Source organism: Panthera pardus, unplaced genomic scaffold (assembly GCF_024362965.1).
Source record: "Panthera pardus isolate Hobbes unplaced genomic scaffold, ASM2436296v1 HiC_scaffold_12, whole genome shotgun sequence".
Lineage (NCBI taxonomy): Eukaryota > Metazoa > Chordata > Mammalia > Carnivora > Felidae > Panthera > Panthera pardus.
Genome location: NW_026526677.1, coordinates 59,436,324 through 59,457,779, shown reverse-complemented (window position 1 = coordinate 59,457,779; position 21,456 = coordinate 59,436,324).

The window sequence follows — 21,456 nt, the reverse complement described above, 5'->3', positions numbered from 1 at the left end:
ACCTGGAAGCCCTGAGATGGGATGAAGAGAGAGGGCTGGGGCTCAGACTGGGCCACGGGGAGACTGTGAGGTCCATTCAGTCCCAGGTAGAACCGGTGGGGAGAGGCAGCATCACTAAGGGGCACGCTAAAAAAGCAAAGCGGACCAAGACCTGAGCCTGGGGCACCTCTGCTTTGGAGGTCAGGGAGAGGAAGGGGGGAAGAGACAAAGGGGCTGGGGAGTAGCAGCCAGGGAGATGGGGGGGGGGTGGTTCTTAGTGTGGCCAGCTCTGCCCCCTCTGAGCTTCGGCTTCCTTTCCTGGCACGTGGGTGGTGCTGGTGAGCAAGTGGAGGCTATCCTTGGTGCCTGGCCCCCAGAAGGCCCCCCACACAGAAGCAATTAGTAATCACATGTGCTCTGGCCCTGGGGTAACCACTCAAGTCCAAAGATGGAAGAGAATGTTATAACCTGAACTTCTGTGTATGTGAGAGGAGGCATGAATGCCAGGAAGGAAGGCTCTCCAATACCCACAGCTAGCTAAGGCCCTACCTGGAGGGGCTGGGGCAAAGCAGGTCCTGGGAGCCCCAGAAGGATTTGGGGAAGCGCAGCAGGGGTGGGGGTGGGATGCCATGCCAGAGGCTGGACCGATCACAGGGTGGGGAAAAGAGACGGCTGTGTGGCCACCCTCCAAGTCCCTGCCTGCGAGCTTGTGGCGGGGCGGCCAGAGTCACAGATTCACGGTCTGGAAGGAACCTCAAGATACTGGTCTCTCACTCTGTTTTACAGACGAGGAAATTCCGAGATGGGAAGGGCCTTTCCTGTGGTCACAGAGCTGATAAGGTTGGTGGTAGAGTTGCAGGGCATCCCGGGGGGCGAGGCTCTTGCTCACATCTCTGCAGAAAACAGCCTCCATCGAATGTGCCCCTGGAGTGTGCTCTCTTCCAGGCCCAGGGCTGCCCCTGCTCCGCAGCCTTCATCGGCTCCTCCTTATGGGCCCGGAAAACCAATCCCCAGTTCCTGGGCCTGGCATACAAGGCCCCTCCCCCAGGTCACAGGTCATGCTCCCAGCCACCTTTCCTGAGACTGCCCAGGCATCCCCTGTGCTCCAGCCACAAGCAGACCACTCATCCATGCACAGATGCAGAAACCTGACTGCTGGGCCTGCGTCTGGGTATCTGCTGTTCTTTACAGGCCTGGAATGTAACTTTCCCTGTTGGAATCCTGCTCAGCTGTCCTGGCCATCTCCACCAAGCCATCCATAATGCCCTGGGTGGAAGCGATCTCTCCCTCCTCAGGCTCCCTGCAACCTTCTGAACCTTTGAAGCAGCCATCACGCTCATGCTCACTGTGCCCAGCCACTGGCCAATCTTCCTCCAGGGCCCAGCTGACTGGTCCTTTCCTCCAGGAAGCCTTCCTTCCCTGACCACCCTCAGCCTGGGGCTCCTCCGGGTTCCCACGGCCATTGTGCTCCTCTGCAACATTGCATTGAGCCGAGTTGTACAGGTCTGCATGGTGTCTGTGCCTGCCTCCCCCACCCATCTGGGGCCTCCTCATGACCTGGGACCAGCTCAGTGCACCTGTGAGGCCTTGGAATCTGGGGGTGGCACACCTGGGGCTGGGTTCATGCCTCAGAAATGTTGGATTTGGGGGTGTTATTTGGACCTTAACCAGGACAAGCGAATGAAGAGACCAGACCAAGGGCCCAGAGTGGGTCTCAGAAAGGGTGATCATGATAACCTAAATGCTACTGCTTACTGTGCTCTTACTGTGTGCTATTCCAAGCACACTGTCCCAAGTCATGTTCACGGCAAGCCCCAGACAGGCATGGTTGTCTCCATCTGGCAGGCAAGGAAGCTGAAGCTCTGAAAGGGAGGCAGCTCGCCCCAGATCTCCTCCTAAGTCCACGGCGACGTGGGGCTGCGGGCTCAGATGTGTCTGACCCCAGACCCTGGCCCCTGGTCCTCACTCTAGCCAGGCACAGCAGAGAAGGCAGAAAACTATTCCCAGCTCAGGACAGGAGACGCAGCTGGGCCCCTGACTCAGTGGGCCTTCTGCACCTGCCACTGGCCAGTGCCCAGGCCTGTGGTGAAGCCCTGTACCTCTCCGGCCGGTCACGGGCTGGGCAACCAGGAGTGGGTGGAGAGCTGGTCCCTGGGCTGCTCCCCCGCACCCCGGCCAGGTCCGGGTTCTAAGCACGCAGTGAGGATGAGCCCCCAATCAGCTGAGACGGGGGCAGGGGAGGGAGCTCCACCGTGAATCCCAGAACCTCAGAGCTCTCTTTGCGTTCAGAGATTTAGAACCATAGAATCTTGGTACCTTGGACCAAGATGGCAAACCACTCCATTGGAAGCACTGTAGAGGTCCCTGGACCGGTAGCCAACCCTGAAAATTGAAAAGGCCCGGGTGCTGACCCGTGGGTGCCCGAGTGCTTGTCACCAGCAGGATCGCTGTCCCTCCACTTCTCTCCTTCCTAAGAGGAGAGCAGTCCCAGACTAGGCTCCGTGAAGCTCTGAAAACCCCGGAGAGATGGCAGCTTCCCAGGCACGACAGGAACAGGACCAGCTGCTCCAAGGAGGCTTCTGGACCGAGTGTGGGAGGCTGGCTAGAGACATGGGAGAGACAGGGCCTGAGGAGGGAGACAAGAAGGCGGCAGAGAGGAAACAGGAACTCCTGAAAAGAGGGAGAGATTAGGTTGGTGGGAAAGGAGAGAATGGACAGATAAGGGCCCCTGGGGAGGCCAGGTCAGGCCAGAGAAACAGCCAAGAAGGGGCCTGGGCCCAGCCCTGAGCAGGCTGATGGTCTGTTGTTCCTCAGGTCAGGGATACCAGCTGCCAGGTTATACAGACCAGGCCTGCAGCAGGATGCAGGCCCCAGCCTGGGACCCCTGACCAAGGGAGGCTGGATGGGGTAGAGGGAGTTTGGGGCTGGGAGGCCAGAACCCCAGAATGTTTTCCACTCTCTTGCAGTGTGACTTCAGGCAGCCACTGACCCTCTCTGGTCTCTGCAATGGTTGTCACTATTCTGTTCTCACGATTCTGAGGGGTAGAGCCCGGTATCTCTGATGAGGAAACTGAGGCCCAGAGAGAGAAGCAGCTGGCCCAGGGTTTAGAGCTATAAGGGGCAGAGTGGGCATTCAAGCCCCAGACTCCCTGGCTCCAAGTCTGTGATGGGCATCTGAGGGTTGGAGGTGGCCTCCAGCTGAATGGGTAGTTGACCATGAACCGGAGGGGCTGGAGAGGACGTCACACAGGAGGGAGAGGGAACAATTCAAGACTGAGCAGTCCCTGACATCTGTCACAGGAACTGGGGATTGCAGTCCAAGTGCAGGTGCCCAGGTGCCCCCATCCGTGGCCATCAAGCTGGAGCTCGGCCAACGTTTTGCTACACTGTCCTCCCCAGCTGAGGAGCTCACCATCATCACGTGGGTGCCTGGACTCCCAAGCTGCACCTGTGGGGGGCGGGGTGAGGGGATAAAGCACACATGTCTCCCTTGAGTGAACCCACTCTTAGTGTAGCCAAGGTGACCATAGTCAGAAGACAGGCCGAGCCTGTCTGGAGGCTTTGGGGATCTGGGGAGGGAAAACCCACTTCTCTCAATGTGTCAGGGATAAGGAGTAGAAAATCTATGGGGCGCCTGGGTGGCTCAGTCGGTTGAGCGTCTGACTTTGGCTTGGGTCGTGATCTCGCAGTTCGTGAGTTCTAGTCCCACATCGGACTCTGTGCTGTCAGCCTGTCAGCACGGAGCCCGTTTCGGATCCTCTGCTCCTCCCCTGCTGTGCTCTCCCAAAAATAAATAAATATTAAAAAAAAAAAAAAGAAGGAAAGAAAATCTGGAAGACTTCACGGAGGAAGCGCCATCTGTACTTCTGGAAAGTGCACTAGGTCTGGAACGCTGAGTAGGATTTCAAGAGATGGAGAAAGAGGCAAAGGGGAGGGGTCTGCATGAGCAAAAGCGTGGCAGCGGGGTTTGCTGGGAGGATGCCAAGAAGCGGGGTGTGGCAGGAGCTCAGGGGCCTGTGGGCACCAGGCTGCCTTGGGCCCTGGGCTGGTACATTAGAACCAGGGTGTCTAAGACCACCCTCACCATGGTGCTTAGTAGCCACAGGCTGGTCCGGCCATCCTGCCCGCCAGGCCCCCCGCCCACCCGCAGAGATGGCTGGCCTCAAGCAGAGCGATTTAACAGACGCACATTTAACAGGTCCCTTTGCTCCCGTAGACCAAATCAATATCCGCTCGGCTCCCCAGGCCTATGGCTGCTGAAGACATTCTCCTTATCGGCCCCTCGGTCCCCATTGCCTCACCTGCTGGGGGCTGCAGGGCTTGGGGAGGGGGCAGGGTAGGGTGGGGGTAGCAGATCACACAACCATCCCAGATAGCCCATCCCAGCTGGCAGAAGGGTGAACCGTGGCCTCGGCACTGGCAGGGGAGGACGGAGTTTCAAGAGGCTCAGGCCTCAGTGCTTCTGGACAGGGGCACAGCTGGAGTTAAAACCTCAGTGTTTATGTCTCCACCATCTTTGCTTCCAGAAAAGTGTGGCGTCCTTGAGGGGCTGTGGAGCAGAAGGCTGTCTGGATGGTGCTGGGACAGCAACTTGATAGGTGCCGTGCCCTTGAAGGCACCTTCTGACTCAAGATTCTCATGCAGCTTTTCTCAGATTCTGGACACCCCCCGAAACATTCCTCTGTCCTGGGAGCCCCGGACTCCAGGGTGCTAAGAGTCTAGCACGTCTAGAATCTAAAGAATCCAAAACTACCCCTTTGTCTTCCTCCACCTGACATGGGAGTGTCATGGTGGTTTTTCTAGGGTTTGCATTGTCCTTCTCCTCCACCAAGAGCTGGCCTCATTTCCAGTCACATCCCACCCAAGGGGGTGTAGAGCTGGCAGGCAAGACCCTGGTTCGACTTAACATTATTCTGGACATTGCCGGATAAAAGGATAGGTAACCACCATCAGATGGTGACCCGAGGCCAGCTTCTGGGGACCAGCCGCTTGTCTGATGGTCTCCCTGCAGGTCTGTGATGGGGCTTATCTGCGGTGCTCCAAGTAATATCCCCCTGGGCAGCTCTCCTGTCCCTCAGGTGTTGGTCTGGGGGGGCTATTCTCCTCCTGGAAGTTGCTGCCCTTCCCTCCTGCTGTCCCTGAGGGCTCCTCTCCCCACAGAGACCCCATTGTCACAGTGATGGGTTCTGGATCCTCAGGGATGGGGCAAGAATGCTGCCATCACTCCCTGTCTGTTGCCAAAGGCCAGGCTGGGTCTAAAATCCATTTCTGAAGCGGAGGAGGACAGACATCCCCCACTTCCGGCCCACACACAGCCTACCTCCCACCCCGACGCATGTCCACACCCACACCCCGGAGACACCCCACCACCCTCTCTCTCCGTATCTGTCTCCAGAACACACTGGAAATGCATAAGCTCTGTGGGAGGCTGCGCCAGGTAACAGGTAGGGCAGGGCCTGTTAGAGGCACACAGCCGGGGCTTTATCCCAGCCACCACTCCTACAAACTGAGGGACCCTGGACAAGTCTCAGCTCCCAAGACGCCATTGCCTCGGCTGTGAATTGGGGGTGAACACAGGTTCGTCCTGACCTTAGGAAAGAGCCTCGAGGGCCTCACTGGGCTGAATCACCCAGCCAGACCTTGGCCGCTGGACCCTGTTATGCATGCCTCCTTCCCTTCCCCAAAGCTTCCCTGAGCTTGGGCTCCGTGCCTCTCTCTGTGCTGCCTGCTGGGGACACAGGAAGGCCAGCCCCGGGGTCCTGGACCACACACGTGCCGGGGGCAGAGGGAGGACTCAGCCACAGGAGGGCTGGGAGCACGGCTGAGGTTAGGGGCACTACTTTGCCCTCTGCCAGGCCTGACTGGCTCCTGGCTCTGCCCTCACTGACGGTGTGACCTGGGATAAGCTTCTTAACCGTTTTGAGCCTCAGTTTGTTCATCTGTAAAGTATCATGAAGCACAACACCCACCTCTGGATTATTGCGAGGTTCGAACTAGATCGAGCACTTGGCACATCAGATGGCAAGAGTTATTTATTGGTGGCCGTTGTTATTAAATCAGAATTCGGTCACTCAGTCCACAAACCTCCGCAGAGCACTGCACTGAGCCACACTCTGCCAGGCACTGGGCAGTCAGAGCTGAGATCAACATGGCTCCAGCCCTCAGGGTCTCCAGACATGGCAGAAGCAAAGTGAGCAGGGAGCCTGGGGCCAAGGGGTAGGGACAGAGTCAGGGCCGTCCCATAGCTGGAGCTGGAAGGACTAGGAGCTGTGCCCAGGTAGACTGGAGGACACACAGGCCGAAGGGACAGTGTGGCACAGGCTCAGAGACGGGGAGAGCAGGGTTTCTTCCTTCAGACGTGCTCTCGGGCCTCGGGGTTGGTGGAAAAGCCCACAGGAGGCTGTGGGGAGGATCGTGCAGGAGGCCCGGTTCTACCCTCACACACTGCTCCTTTGGCAGCCGGTAAGGAGTTGAGGAGAGGGGGTTTGCCCCGCTCCTTGATGAGGCCCTGAAACCCCGTGGTCTCTGGAGGACAGGGGCATCCCCACACCCTCTCCCCAGGAAGCTGTGGGCCTCTGGGAGGGCCTTTCCCCATCAAGTTCCCAGCCCCAGCCCCACACAGTGCCCCCAAGGGTACCTCAGGCTGTCCTGGGCTTCCTGGGGACACCACCTTGCTCCCGCTGTCTACTCCGAACCCAGCACAGGCCTGGCCCACAGATGGAGCAGAAGGGCAAGGCCTGACGGGGTGACGACCCCACTGGAGGGGCAGGCGCCCCCCCCCCCCCCCAAGGCCCGAGGCTGGGGTTCAGGTCCGGGCTCTTGGTGGGTATCACCCGCCCGGTACACAGAGAAATTGGTGCCTTTTGGAGGATGCGGCTCATCTGATGACTGGTAGGCGGCCAGAGAGACGGCCAGATTCCCACCCACCTCCAGGTTAGCGCCATTTTACAGAGGAGAGACCCGAGAGACTGTTCCTTACACTCTGGCTCCCGGCGGCTGACATCAGCAGGCCCCATAGTGACTCCCAGCCTGCGCTAAGGACTTCCCTGCCCCACCTCGTTCATGCTCGTGTTTCCTGAACACCCACTGTGCACTGGGGCCGCCCAGCAGTGTGAGGGTGCATGCGGGGTGTCCCCCAGAGCTTCCGAGTGCCTGGACCCGGACCCGCGACGACCCATGACGAGTCTGAGGCACAGGTATCAGAGCTCAGCCCCAGGCCCCAGCTCCTGGGAGGCGCCTGGCTAAGCTCCCGAATGGGGTGCCATGGGAAGGCAGGGGGTTCAGAATCACACTCACCCAAGCCTTGAATGTGGAAGCTAGACCGAGCCTCTCCTGCAGTAATGAGCCATGGCCAGCATTCACTGAGCATGGCCCACACGCTCAGCACTGCAGCACTCACGCGTCCGGGCGGCTTAACCTTCCCCATGGCCCTGGGAGTCCCGCACACCGTAACTACTAGACCAACAACTTATTGGAAGCGACTCTAGAGCCAGGCCAAGGCTCAGCCCCACCATTTCATGCCTGGCTGTCTGGTCATTTTGTGTGCCTCCGTTTCTTCCTCTGTAAAATGGGAACAGTCAGTCCCCACTTCAGGATGTTAGGTAGGGGTCAGAGATGCAGGTGGGGTCAAGGGCCAGAAAAGTCTGTGGCAGCGTCGAGGTCCTGCAAATATTTGCCACGAAGATCATGCTTCTGGAACTTAACACCTGCGCTCTTCTGACTCGATTCCACCCTCAAAGCCGGAGCCAAAAGGCCATGTCCGCAGGCTCCCCACTCCTGGCCTCCTGCTCAGCCCCTGCCACAATGCCGGGCGGGTGCTTTTTCTTATTTTGGGGAGGGGGGGGGAGAATATGAGTGGCATTTGGAGGTGCTTTCACATAAGCCCAACCCTCCCCTGCAAGATGCCAACTGGGTAAATAGAGTTCTGCCAAGACCTTCCATCGTAGGTAAAGGACCTCCATCTGTGTTGTCACTGGGCCCGCCCACCTCCCTGCTCAGAAGGGACTGTTCTGGTTTTCGAGTTCCCTGTTTTGCGGGCTGAGTCTGTGGCAGGCACTGCGGGGGAGGGTCAGAGAGGTCAGTAAGAAGCCAGAAGGGGCCTTCCTTGGAAGTCATCACCCGTTCAGTCCTCCTGCCCCATCCCCACTGCACAGATGGGGAAACTGCAGCCCAGAAAGGCAGGGATGCTCCGGGTTCCATTGTGTCAGAGGCAGATTCTCACCCGGCAGCGCTCTGTCCTTTGAGGGGCTGGTCCACGCTGGGCCTTCTGTGATCAGTCTCCACCACCCGCCTGCCTTGCTCCCCTGCCACAGGCAGGGTCCTCCCCCTCTACAGCCCCAGAAGCCAGACTGGCCACACCACAGGGGGCCCTGGGTCCCGCCAGGCCAGGGAAGGGGAAGCCCAAATATTTAGTCTGTGCGGAAGGGAGCAGGGCTCAGATCCCAGCTCGGCTTGGTGGCCCTTCCCCAGGCCCCACGCCAGGAGCCACATCACAGAGGGTCGTGAGCTCCTATCCATCCCCCGCCTTGCATGTCCTCGGGCTCCCGTCACAAATATTTTTTTTCACAAATTTATCATGGTGTCTGAAAGGTCATTCACTATTGCTCTGGGTTAAGGCATCATATCTTTTTGCTAAGTTCTCCTTCCCTGAAATAGTAGTAGTAAGAATAATAATAATAATAATATTATTATTATTGGTCCCTGTCTGACTGCGGTCCTGGTCCTGTGCCTGGGGCTTCCCAGAGGAGGGTGCCACTGCTGCAAAGCGAGGTCTCACATCAGCCCTGCCTACAAAGGAGGCCAACCTCCAGGTCAGGGCAGGGACCCGTTATGCCCTTGGGTCTCCTTTTTCTCCACAGCCAGACGCCTGCCCTCGGCCTCACGCCTGGCTACAATGTGACACCCAGATCTGGGTTCCTGTAGGTCCTCTGAGCCCTCGGACTTCCCTCTCCTGATCACTCCCCAGTCCCAAGCCCCTCCGGGTTCCAGTCTGCGTGATGTAAAGAGCAGCCCCTCCTACTCCAAATGTAAGAAATGGACATTTGCGGGCCCCACCCCAGCTCTACAGAATCTGTCACTCTGGGGTGGGGCCCAAGCCCTCGGGTGGCTCTGATGCTACAGACTGGGAACCTGTGCTCCAGCGCACGCCCTCACTCAGCACTCTCTTACTTAACACCCCTGTGGCTCCCCAAAGCCTGCAGGATAAATCCTGGCGTTCAGCCTGGCATGGAGGGCCCTCTGACCTCGCCTCTGGCCCCACAGAGCCATTCTCCCGGCCCCCTCCTCTTCACGCTCCCCTCCCCCGACATGCCTCCTCTGCTCCCCACCACCTCCCTGAGCTACACAGCATCATCACACAGGCCATCTCCTGCCACAACTCCTTCCCCATCTCCCAGCTAAGTCCGGGCCATCTCTCCTGCCTGGCCCTAGGCAGCCTGGAAACTTCTTCGATCCTGCAATACCCTGTGTCTCTGGGAAGTCCTGCCTGACTCTTCCAGGCAAGAGAGGGCCCCCAATGGTACCCAGAGCCTCCGGGCTCCCTCTGGGACAGACCTTGTCACCCTGTGTGGTCCTACTTCTTCTGCCATCCATTTCCCCCAACTGGTCTGTTTCAGTATTCGGGCCCAGAGGAGGCCTCAGTGAGCACTGAGGTGAAGAGAAGAACCACAGGAGGTTTGGGTGGATCAGGGATCAGCCTCTTCTACACTGAACCTAGCTGCCTAGGTCATCTCCGGGGACCAGGCCCTGGGCTGTCCCCACCACCTCTGCCCCATGGTGGGCCCTGAATAGGTCCCTGCCCCATGGCCTCTGCTTCCCCAAGTCGGAGGAAGTGGAGTGGAGGCAGCCCCTTGAGTACAGTGGCCCTTGGGTCAAAGTCGCAGTTCTACTCACTTGCTGCCCCTGAAGCCCTAGGAATGGTGACCCCAGAACCTGCCTGAGACCCTGAACAACCAGGGTGTCACCTACTCACCCTTCCTACCCACTACCTTCCCATGGCCCATTTTACAGAATGGGCAAGTGAGGGTGGGGAAACAGGCCCTGGCCGCCAGCTGAATCCACTGAGGGTTCAAGCCAACCCTCACCGGGCTGACTGGGAGGACGGGAGCTTTCCCCCCTCCCCCCAGGTGGGGGAGCCAGCTCCCCACGAGCCTCTCTGAGCTCACTGGGGCCAGGTCAACCTGGTGGGAATCCTTAGCATAGGCCAAGCTCCTCTCTGCTCCTGTTTACACAGCCCGACACACTGCAGGCACCCAGCAAATGTCAGCCTTCTCCCCGAGCACACCTTTCCTTCCATCTGCTCTGTGCCGGGGCGCTGGGCATAGAGGAGGTCCTTCCGGCTCTGTCTAGCAGGAGGTCCTGTCTCCCTGGTGTGGTCTGAGGGGTCTGGGAGCCCTTGCTCCATTCAAGCTTGAAGCTTCCCTGCCTGGGATTCCTGGAGTGAGGCCCCTTGGAGCTGCGGCCGCTGCCCATGAGCAGAAAGTTGACCCGTGGAGGCCACCTGCACAAATGCCTTTCTCCCTGCTCCCTGGTATGCCTTGCTCCCTGCTCCCTACCGCATACCACCGACCCTCCTGACTCCCGGCCTCGACCCTGCGTGCCCACCCTGGTTACCCCTCCCTAAACGTAGCCTCCCAAGTCGGATGGTTTTTAGTTGCATCCCTTACTAGCTGGGTGACCTTGGCCATTGTCTTCTCATCTCTGTACCATTATTAAAATTACCGTTATTTTTCTTTCTTTTTAATTTTAAGAGAGAGAGTGGGGGTGGAGGAAAGGGGCAGAGGGAGAGAGAAAGAGAATCTCAAGCAAGCTCCATATTTAGCCTAGAGCCCGATGCAGGGATGGATCCCATGATCCTGGGATCCTAAGTCGAGCCAAAATCAAGTGTCAGACGCTCGACTGACTGAGCCACCCAGGCGCCCCAGAATTACCATTATTTTTCAACCCTGCCTGCCCCATCCCTCCTCCCCACCTGCCCTTACCTCTTCTCCGGCATCTGGCTCCCTTGCTTTCCCAAGTTCATGTTCATGTTCATGTTCATGTTCATGTTCATGTTCATGTCCAGGTCTACCCTCAGGCATTTGGCTGTACCCCAGACTGCGGTGCCTTCCTCTACCACCTGGCAAATGCCAAACTCTCACTCAAGGCCCAACTCGGTGCTCCTTCCCCAAGGATGTTCCCTGGCTTCACCAACCCACACCTTCCCTTTTCCAGAGTCCTATTGCCCTCCCTCCCTCCCCCCTTCCCACCCACACACATCTGCTTTGTTCCAGGCGCTGTCCTAGGAATTGCACAGTAAACAAGAGACAAAATCTGCCCTCTTGGAACTGACATTCTAGTTGGGGAGAATGACAATAAACAAATAAAACTTGGACTTCTTTCCTTTTTTTTTTTTTTAAATTTTGTCAGGTGGTGACAAATATTAAGGAAAAAGTTAATACGACAGCCTGAAGAGGACAGAGACTATGGGCCAGGAGGGGCAGCTGGTAGAGGGGAAGGATTGTTTTATTTAGGTTGTCCAGAAGGCCCGACAACATAAGTGGGGCTGTTGCAGGCAGGGGTCTCCTGGGGGAGGGGCTGGAGGACTGGAGGGACAGAAGGGGGCAGAAGCGCCTACAGGGCAGGAGCCGGCCAGGAGCAAGGGTGCCACCACAGGCTTAGGAGCAAAGGTGCAAGGTGACCTGCGCTGTGCCCGGTGCCGGGCTCTGAGCTGGGTGCTCGATGTGCAACTTCTCGCTTGATCCTTCTGGCAATTCTGTCATTTGAGGTTGGTTTTCAGATCCATTGGAAAGGCCACAGAGGCCCAGAGAGACAAGGGACCTGCTAGAGGAGACACGGCCCTGAGGCCCTTTCCCCCGTCCCGAATCTGTGGCAGGGTGGAAGCTAGTGAGGACTGGGGAGGACTCTGACCTGAGACTGCTTATTTTTCCCCAGTCTCTCCTCTCAGCATCTGCCCATAAATCACTCTGACACCCGACGAGGGGGGCAGGACGGATTCCACATCACCTCCGTGGGTGAGCGCTTCCCAGGCCGCCGCGCTCCAGCTGAGCCTGTGGTTCTTGGCTCCGGATGCTAGCTGCCCAGCCCAGGGCTCCGAATGCCGGGCCCACTACACCAGGGGCGTTGAATTTGCCCTGGGCCGGGAGCGGGGTTCGGGAGAAAGGGTGGACCCCACACGGCTAGAGGATCTGGCTACCAGATGAACGGTTGGAAACACTTGAGTCCTGCTGCCCGAAGACCTGGGTGAGATCCGCTGGAGAGAGTGGCCTGCCCTCACAGCAGAGGGCCTCCACCTCCCAAGGTCACGCCTCCCTGCCCGGGCGGTGCTGAAAGCTCCCGGCAGTGCCAGAGGTGTCCGGGATTGTTTTGGAGCTGGCACAGGAGAAGAGGCGGGCAGAGAGAGAAAAAGACCTCCCTCAACCCCACTGCCTTCCCCCGCACTCCCCACACTGGTGAGTCACCAGCACAGGAATTATCAAATGCTTTTTACCTGGAAGTGGGCGGGGGGACCCTTTGAAGAAGACCTCATGGCTTCCCGGAGCCCCCTAGAGGAGAAATGGCCCTTGTCTGGACATACCTTGGGGATTCGGGGAGCCCCTGTCCTGTGTGGGGCTCTGAGCTGTGCTGAGGTCGTGCTGGGAACAAGGCACCCTGCCCTCGAGGAGCGGTTGGTCTCCAAGCAAGACCCACCTCAGCCCGCACTCAGGGCCTTGCTAGCGGGCCTGGCTGGCCTTCCCCACCACCCCTGCCATGTGCCACCCCCTCATTCTCCACACTTCCCTTGGACTCAGAAGCCATCACACCTCCGTTTGGGCGCACCCCTCCGCCAGGCAGGCCCTTCCTTCCACCACCCGCGGTCAGAGTCCACTCACCCTGCAGGGTCTACGTCAAGTTCTCTGCTCCCATCGCTTGTCCTTAAGTACCCATCCGTGCCACACCTCGTTTCCGGGTTGGTGTCACTGGGCGCGGGTCATCCCAGAAGGTGTGAAGCAGTGTGGCACCAAGGGGGTAGGAAATCGCAGGGTCTGGAGTCAGAGGGGTTTGCTGACGTCTGGCCCTGCCCCCCACTGCACAACGTGAGCCTCAGCTCACAGAGGGACACTCGATGCGAGTCTTTTTTGTATTTTTTAAAAATTGTTTTAAGGTTTAGTTTTGAGAGGGAGAGGGAGACAGAGCGTGAGTGGGGGAGGGGCAGAGAGAGAGAGAGAGGGAGACACAGGATCCGAAGCGGGCTCCAGGCTCCAAGCTGTCAGCACAGAGCCCGACGCGGGGCTCGAACTCGTGGACCACAAGATCATGCGTGACCAGAGTCGAAGTCAGATGCCTAACTGACTGAGCCACCCGGGCACCCCTGGATGCTAGTCTTGTTAAGACACACGGGGCGGGGCGCCTGGGTGGCTCAGTAGGTTGAGCGTCTGACTGCGGCTCAGGTCATGATCTCGCCATCCGTGAGTTCGAGCCCCGTGTCGGGCTCTGTGCTGACAGCTCAGAGCCTGGAGCCTGTTTCAGATTCTGTGTCTCCCTCTCTCTCTGACTCACCCCCCCCCCCTTCATGCTCTGTCTCTTCTGTCTCAAAAATTCATAAACGTTAAAAAAAAAATTAAAAAAAAAAGACACACGGGGCATTCTGGGAGCGTGAGCACTCAGAGGGCACATCACTCCTACAAGTCTCACAGCTGTAGCTCCAGTGGCAGGCCCCACAGGGTAGCTCTGCAGGAGCCCCTGCTGAAGCTCCTGACGGCCACTGCCAGCCACAGGGCACGGCCCCCCCCACACCCCAGGAGGGGCCCTCCCTGGATGCTGGGAGGGGAGAACTGCCGTAGCCCGTGCTTCTCTTTTCCTTTCTGATGGGGATAAATGGCAGTAGCAGCGAGGGACAGGGCTGCTCGAGGGAACGGGGGAGTCGGGACGCCGGAGGCCAGAGATGGGTGATAGGTTGCCTGTCAGGACTCAGGAAGGTGAGGCCCAGGTGCATCCCCTAGGCCCAGTCTGGGCCCTCCCAGGTTTCAAGAGTTCTAGGAAAGTGGGGGTGATGTCTGCCGGCACCCTATTTGAATCCCCTTCCCTTCCAGAGTGGAGGGCAGTGAGAGCTGACCCTCAACATGTGTCTGCTCCTCGTGGCCACTCCTGTCCTCACGGTGGGTCCTCAGCTTTTTTCTACAGCTTGAGTTCTTCCTGCCGCCAGCCTCGCTTAGCAAGGGGCAGAGCAGGGGACTGTTGGGTAATGGCAGGGTGTGGGCAAGAGGGCAGTGGGGGACCTGTGAGGGTGGGGGTTGGCGGGTGGCCAGCCTCACTGCGGGCCTCCCCAGGGCACCCTAATAGACCCCACAGAGGCTGCCTGTCAAGGCCTCTTGCCTAATTACCAAATTGTTCCCAGATCCCCTCCCACGGCCTGACCTCCTCCTAGCTGGAGTCTGCTAGGAGATGTCAGGCTTCGCCCAGAGATGGGGACACCGGTGTGCAGGGCAGCAGGGCCCCGCCTGTGCCCTTCCCTCACTCCCAGCCACCCAGTCATCCAGCCATCCAGGCCCAGATGGACTCCTGGCCCCAGGTCCCATGTAGGACAAGTGCTGGTTTAGGAGCCGGCCCCACTTAGGAGACCTTGGCTGGGTTCTCTGATTGCTGTTTTCTTCTGTCGAACGGGGATTTTAATCTCCACCTCCCAGGGTCATAGAAAGAGTGTTTACTAACTCCTGGCGGAGCCAATGCTTCTCTCTCTGAACCCTGAACAAGACCCTGGGAGGTAGAGTGTGGGCTGAGGGCCAGTACCTGGCTACACCCTCGCCTAACACTGACAGCAGGCTCGCCTTGCTCTAAGCAAGTGCCCTTCACTCCTGCATCCTCCTGAGACAGACTGAGCGTCCCCAGGAGTCAACCTCTCTGAGGAGGACAGGCTCTCTGCAGGCCAAGCCCTGTGCCAGGAGAGAAGGTGCCTCGGGCTGAGGTCCTGCTCTGCGGTGCACTGCCCAGGGCTCTGGGGGCCTGGTGCGGGTAGGGTGGGGACTTCCCAGGGCCCCACTGTTGAAGCCCCGGCAGAGCCAGTCCCATCCCTAGACCCCCTTTCGGTACTCCCCTCACTCTTCAGTGCAACCTCACACATGTGTGCGCACACACCCACATGCATATGCACACGCAGCTGCAAACACGCACGCAGATTCAAACTCGGATGCACGCGCACACGGGAACCAGCGGGGGTGACGAGGAGCTGACATCTGCCCACCAGGTGCGCCCCAGCTGTTAATCAGGGCTTGGAAGGAGCCGCTGGTGCAGGGACCCCCGGGGAGATGAGGGCAGCCAAAGGTCGCCTGGGGTTCCCGCAGCTCCTCACGGTGGCCTCGTGGACTGTGCCAGGAGCCTGTCAGCCCCCCGGCTGCCCCCTCCCATTTCCAGATGGAGAAACCGGGCTCAGAGAGGGGCGGGGACTTAGTGGGGGCCACACATCAGTGGCAGGTGGGGCTGGACTTCCTGCTCAGCCTTTGTGGCCTGAGTTGGGCCTCCCCCCTCCCCATTCAGCCCCAGATGTGTGTCCCATGCCTGCCAGGGGCTCCCTGCCTGGAGGAAGAGGACCCAGGGGGCTTTGGCCACTGTCTGGTCTCCAGACTCTTAAGAGGCTGCAGGAAAGCACAGGGCAATCGGCTCCATGGGAGGAAAGACATTCCTCCAGTCAGAGCTGTCCCACACGGGCAGAGGCTGCCTCAGATGGAAGGGCGAACGCCCCTGGGAGTGTTCAGTCAGGGGCTGCAGGCTCTGGGAGTTTGATGGGTAGACTCAGCGACCCCCAAGAGTCCTTCCAGGCAAGGCACTTCCCTGTTCTAAGATTCTGAGTGTTAGTGATCCTCTGAGTTGAGAATTCCTTTGAAGTTTGGATTAAATGCAATCCCCTCCCCGGGGCTCCTTCCAGCCCCCTTACTCCAGGACTTTCTGAGCCTCTAGAATCCTCTTGGCCGAGCCCCCCAGGGTGTGAGCAGACAGTTCCAGACTGCAATCCCTGCTCATCAATGACAGCTATTGACTGCCTCACTAAACTTAGTGGCTCATCTGTAAGACTGGGGCCATCCCAGTAGTACCGGCTTCACACATTGTGGCTGTGGCGGGGATAATGTGAGGGGCCACACATGAAAGCCACTGTGAACTAGACCAGGAGCTGTGAACTTGACTCTGGCTTGGAGGGCTCTGCAGGAGGAGGAGACAGTAGGAGCGAAGACCGGAGGTGGTTGGGAAAGATAAGGTGACAAAAGGGTTGGGCGTGAGCAAGGGAGCCACGGGGGCCAAGGCCGGGGGCTTCCGATGCCAGACAGAGGCCCCAGGACCTGCGTGAGTGGACATGTGTTTCCCAGCAGGATGCCAGACGGGAGCATCTATCACTGTCCGAGGCCTGCTGGCCCAGGCTCCAGCCACTGGAGCTGGCCGTGGATCAAAGGGCCGTGAAGATGAGGCTGACAGCTGGGCCAGGCTCAGGTCACCTCATTCACCCAAGCTGGTGGCCCAGGCCTCAGGAAAGTGGGGCTGGGAAGCGCTCAAGGACGAGGCTGCCGGAGGCAGATTCTAGTTCTGCCAAGTGTACCTACTGGGCACCAGACTGGGCGGGGCTTTGCCCTCATCATTGAACTGGGTGCCCACATCATGATGACCCATTTTACAGATGAGGACACGGAGGCCCAGAGGTCTCGACTGTCTGGGTCTCCTCCTGCGCCCCCATCATCAACCACAAAGGAGAGGATGTATCCAGGGAAACATGGTGGAAGCATCCAGACTGAATGGGGAAAAATACTAGAACGTAGAAGGAGGAAGCAGGCCCTGGAACGCCAGGATGGTGACTCTGGACCTACTCTGTTCAACTTGGAGAGTCCAGAACCACAGTCCGACCTGGCCTGGCTTGGCCCTCCCAGACCCACAGCAACCACCGTGGCCTTGGAGGGGCTTCTCCAGGCCTCCGTCTCCCCATCTGTAAAACGGGTGGCTTGGATTCACTGCTCTCCAAGAGGCTTTCCAGCCCTGAGGTGGAAGGGGGAGGGCTGGAGAGGGTTCCAGAAAGGAGGCCTCTTCAGCTCAGATTTAACGAGCCGTCTGTTCAGTTGGAACTGATCAAAACCAGACTCGAGCTCAGTCGTGTCTCTGATTTGCACGGACCGAAGCCGCCAAGAATTCATCCCTCACTGTTTCCAGTAAATAATTGGGCTCCCGTGGGGTTCCCGGGGCGGGCCGGACGTCTCACCTCCTCTCTTCACAGTGAACTCGACCAGGGGAGGCCTGGTGGGAAGGAAACCCACAGCCAGGCCTCCTCTTGAGCTCCTACCACACCAACCCGCGGTGGGTGGGAGCTTGGCTCGGGGGGCCCCCACCCCTCACATGGTCAGGGTGGGCAGCTGCCAGCTGGAGCCCACGGGGCCCACTTGCCGGGGAGTCTGGCTCCATTATTTCCTTCAGGCACACAGTCAACAAACCTTCACAGAGCTCCGGAGAACTGTCGTGGAAGGCAGCGGCCCAGCCCCTCCTCGGGGTCCCCAGGGGCCACCACCTCTTCCTTTGTTGTTCCTCCAGTTTATAAAAGAGACGAAGGGATGCCAAAACCAGGCTTCAAACAGTGACGTCGTGTGAGCTGTGCAGTGAGCACATCTTCCAGTTCTGCCGGTCACTGCTGTGGCTGGGGGCGTGCCATCGCCAGGTGAGGCGCCCACAAAAGGCCGAGGGGCCGTGTTCGGCAGAGGTGATGCCTGGACCGTGCTCATGCACACACATCTTAGTGTCAGGATGCGGTTAAAATACAGGGATGCTGATTCGGTAGGGTGGGGTGGGGTGGAGGTCAGGAGCGTGCCCTAGTTTAACAAGGGTCTAGGGAAAGTCTCTCTTGCTGCCTCATTTGGGAACCCAGGCCACAGACCTGACCTTGACAGAACATCCACTCTCTCTCTAGGACTGTAACCTTGGGGTTCCCTGGACCTCCAAGGCACCCTCCTTGCTCAAAAAAAAAAAAGCCACAAAAAATATAAAGATGTGGGTGATAATGGGCGTCCATCCGCTGCCATTTCACAGTGAAGCGTGAGTGGCCGTTGGGTTTTACCGCGTAGGAGGGTTTGCATTGATGAAGCCTCGACTGGTTCAAGGAGTCAATGGGCCGACCTGTCCAAGGACAGGGTGGCCCGGAGGGCTGGCGTTGTGCAGGTCCCCTCCTTCAGGAGAGGAAGGGACATTGGAGTCTGAGGTCCCCACCTCATTGCTAGTCTCTCTCCTGGACCTTGGCTCTGCCTACGGCTCCATTTCCCTAGGACCCTGGTTCTCTCTCCTCCCTTTGGGTCTAAGAACCCGGTTGGGGACAGGTGTCCTGGAGACTGGGCTATCCCTCCTCTTGACACCCTGAGAAAGGGATTTGGGAAAATCTGTGTCTCAAGCCCCCACTTACAGCATGGACCACTTTGGGCTCCCCCTCCTCCTCTCCCACCAGCCCTTCTCCCAGGCGCTGCCAGCAGCCTAGCTTGGGAAAACAGCCCTCTGGCCCTTCCCTGCAAGCATTGCCTCAGTTGGCCATGTGTCCCTTCACAAGCCCTTTGTTGGGCTCTGGGGACGGAAGAGAAGTCCCAGCAGGTAACCGCCCACATGGGATCATCCTTGGCTCTCTCTGACCCCAGACTGGGAGCACCTTCTAGGCAAGGGCTAGGTCAGACCCTCCTGATCCCGGCATCCAGCCCAGGCAGGGAGGATCTAAAAAGGTTTTGGAAAATATGAGCAAGGCCCCAGCCTGGCCCAAACCTACCACATCCAGCACAAGACTGACCCAGAGAGCGTGCGAGGCGTGAGAAGCAGGGAGTGTTCCCACGGGGGAGCCCAACTGATGGCGGCAGCTGAGCCGAGGGCTGGTGACAGAGGCTCAGTGTGCGTTGGCGCCAGAGGACAGTTGTCCTGCTAGACCCTGGCACCCTTTCCCCAAGTGCCTTCCTCTCTGGGGGGAAGCCCTTCATGCCTCAGGAAGCGGCACTGCCTGCCCAGGCTGCTGGTACCTCTCGCTGCCCCCAAGGCCTCCGCCTGGCTCCCTGAGCCACCCTGGAGGGGAGAGGGGCCAGCTGGCCAGCCCCTGGCTCACACTGCCATGGATAGCTCACTTCCCAGGGGACAGCCGGCCCCCCCATTGCTCCCCTCCCACACCTGAAATAACAGGCACGTGCTGGCGTTTCCAGTCTGTGGCTTTTACTCCCTTGTTATCCCCCTAGTTTGACAGATTGATATTCAGGGAAGCCCCAGGGATGGTTGGAGAGACCGGCACTGCCCGGGCTCCCTCCACCTCCCTGGCCAGGGGTCTCTGCTGCCGGGGAGGCGGCCCTGGTTCCGCCTCATCTACGTCCCAGAACTGATGGATGGCAGACAGGTGCCTGGTGTCCCAGCCGCCTCCCTGTCCTTCCCAAGCCTAGCCAGAGAAAGTCACCATCTTGTAAGTAATTAGCCCCTAAATACCTGTTGTAGGCAGTTCTGGGCCACCCAGGGGGAGGGAAGCTGGCTGCCAGCCTGGGTACAGCTCGCCTACTGGTCCCCAATGAGGGGTCCTGCTTGACTTCATCCATAGGTCCTGCTGCCACGAGACCTGGCCTTTGTGATGTCTGATCATGGGGGTCCCGGACCCTAATGTACCTGGAGAGCGGCCACACCAGCCATTCACTCCCTGGGGAGAGGTCAGGAAGAAGGTATTGGTGGGCACAGCAAGAAGGACCTTGCCAACCAGGATGAGCCTTGACATTGTGCTCCCAAAGCTGCCCCACAGCCTCCGACCAGCACTGCCACCAGTCCCTTGACAGGACAGATCCTTGGGCCTCTCTCACCATCACCATCTGCCAGGGTGGGGCTCCCACGGTTGACAAGTGGGTTTCCCCAAATGCTCAAATCTCCTGCAACCTTCTGGATCATATCCAGATTTCAAGGCCATGATCCCATGCTATGGCTGTTAGATCCTCATCCAAGAAACATTTCCAGGCACTTTTCTCTGCTCAGCCCTTAATGACCAAAAAGGAAGAGCTGGAGTCACAAGAACTGACTTTGTAACCCTAGACCTTTGTAACTCCTATGTGACCTTGGGCCATCACTGTCCCTCTGTAGGCCTTAACTAAAAAGTGATACTTGGATGGTAGGCCTATTTGTGATCTCATTTTTCATTCCTAGCATTTTCACATCCCATCCTGGGACCTTTTATTTTTTTAAATGTTTATTTATTTATTTTTGAGAGAGAGAGAGTGAGCTGGGGAGGGACTGAGAGAGAGGGAGACAGAGAATCCCAAGAAGTTTCCGCACTGTCAGCACAGAGCCCGACATGGGGCTTGAACTCGTGAACAGTGAGATCATGACCTGAGCCAAAATCAAGAGTTGGACAGTTAACGAACTGAGCCACCCAGGAGCCCCTCACCCTGTGGCATTATAGACAGTGGGTGGCAGGGTTCTTACTCTCTCCATTTCACAGACACAGGAAATGGAGGGGTTAGGGAAAGCTGACATGTTCCCTGCAGGGCCTTGCTACGGGGGCTCGTCATAGCAACCACATGAGGCCTAAACCAGGAATGCTGCCCTGTTAAAGAGAACCATGGCCCTGAGGGGTCAATGCAACAGTAATAGCCAATATTGACTGCCCGCTTTCTCTGTGCCATCAGCCAGACTAAGTGCTTTGCATTATTAACTCATTTAATTCTCAGAAAACTCCAATGAGTTTGGCCCAACTATTCCCCCTATTCCAAAGACGAGGAAATCAAGGCTCAGAGAGGTGAAATGATTTGCCATAGCCACACGGTTTGTGAGCTGCAGTGCTGGGCTTAGAATCAGGTCGTGTGACACCCAGAGCCTAATCCGCTATAACCTATCCCTGGCAGGACTCAAACCCAGATATGCTACCCCACAGCTCCCCAGACATGTCTGCTCCTGCTGCCTCTCTCTAGGTCTGTGTGTGGGAGACCCCCAGGTTCCAGAGAGGGACAGGGACCAGCAGAGTAGGGACCAGTCCTCTCCCAGCCGAGCCCCTCCCAGTAGACAACGGTGACTGGGTGGGAGGGTTCGGCCTGCCTGCCTGGGGCTGCACCAAACTCCCCAGGGGCGGGGCTGAGCACAGAGTGGTCAGTGGCCAAGCAGTCCTTCCTGACCCACCTGCCCTCCCCTAGTGCCCAGGGAGGGACAGCCTGGGGCCCTTGTTGTGGTAGGGTAAATGGAGGCAGCCATCCTGGGAGGGGGCTCTGTCGGTTCAGAAACAGGAAGTGTTTTCTGTGGGAGGAGGGAGAAGCTCACAGACCCAGAGAAATCCCCCAACCAGCTAGCATAAGGTAGCCACACACCCAGACCCTAATTCCCCAATTAAGTGCTGCTACCTGGCCCTCTATTAGCCCTATTTCTATACTTGAAGGACGGGGCAGCCCGCCTGTTGCTCTGGTCCAGACCCTCCTTCCACCCTGGCCAGGGGTGCCTTTGGTGTCCCCATAAAGCTGTGTGGCCTTAGGTAAGTCACGTAACCTCTCT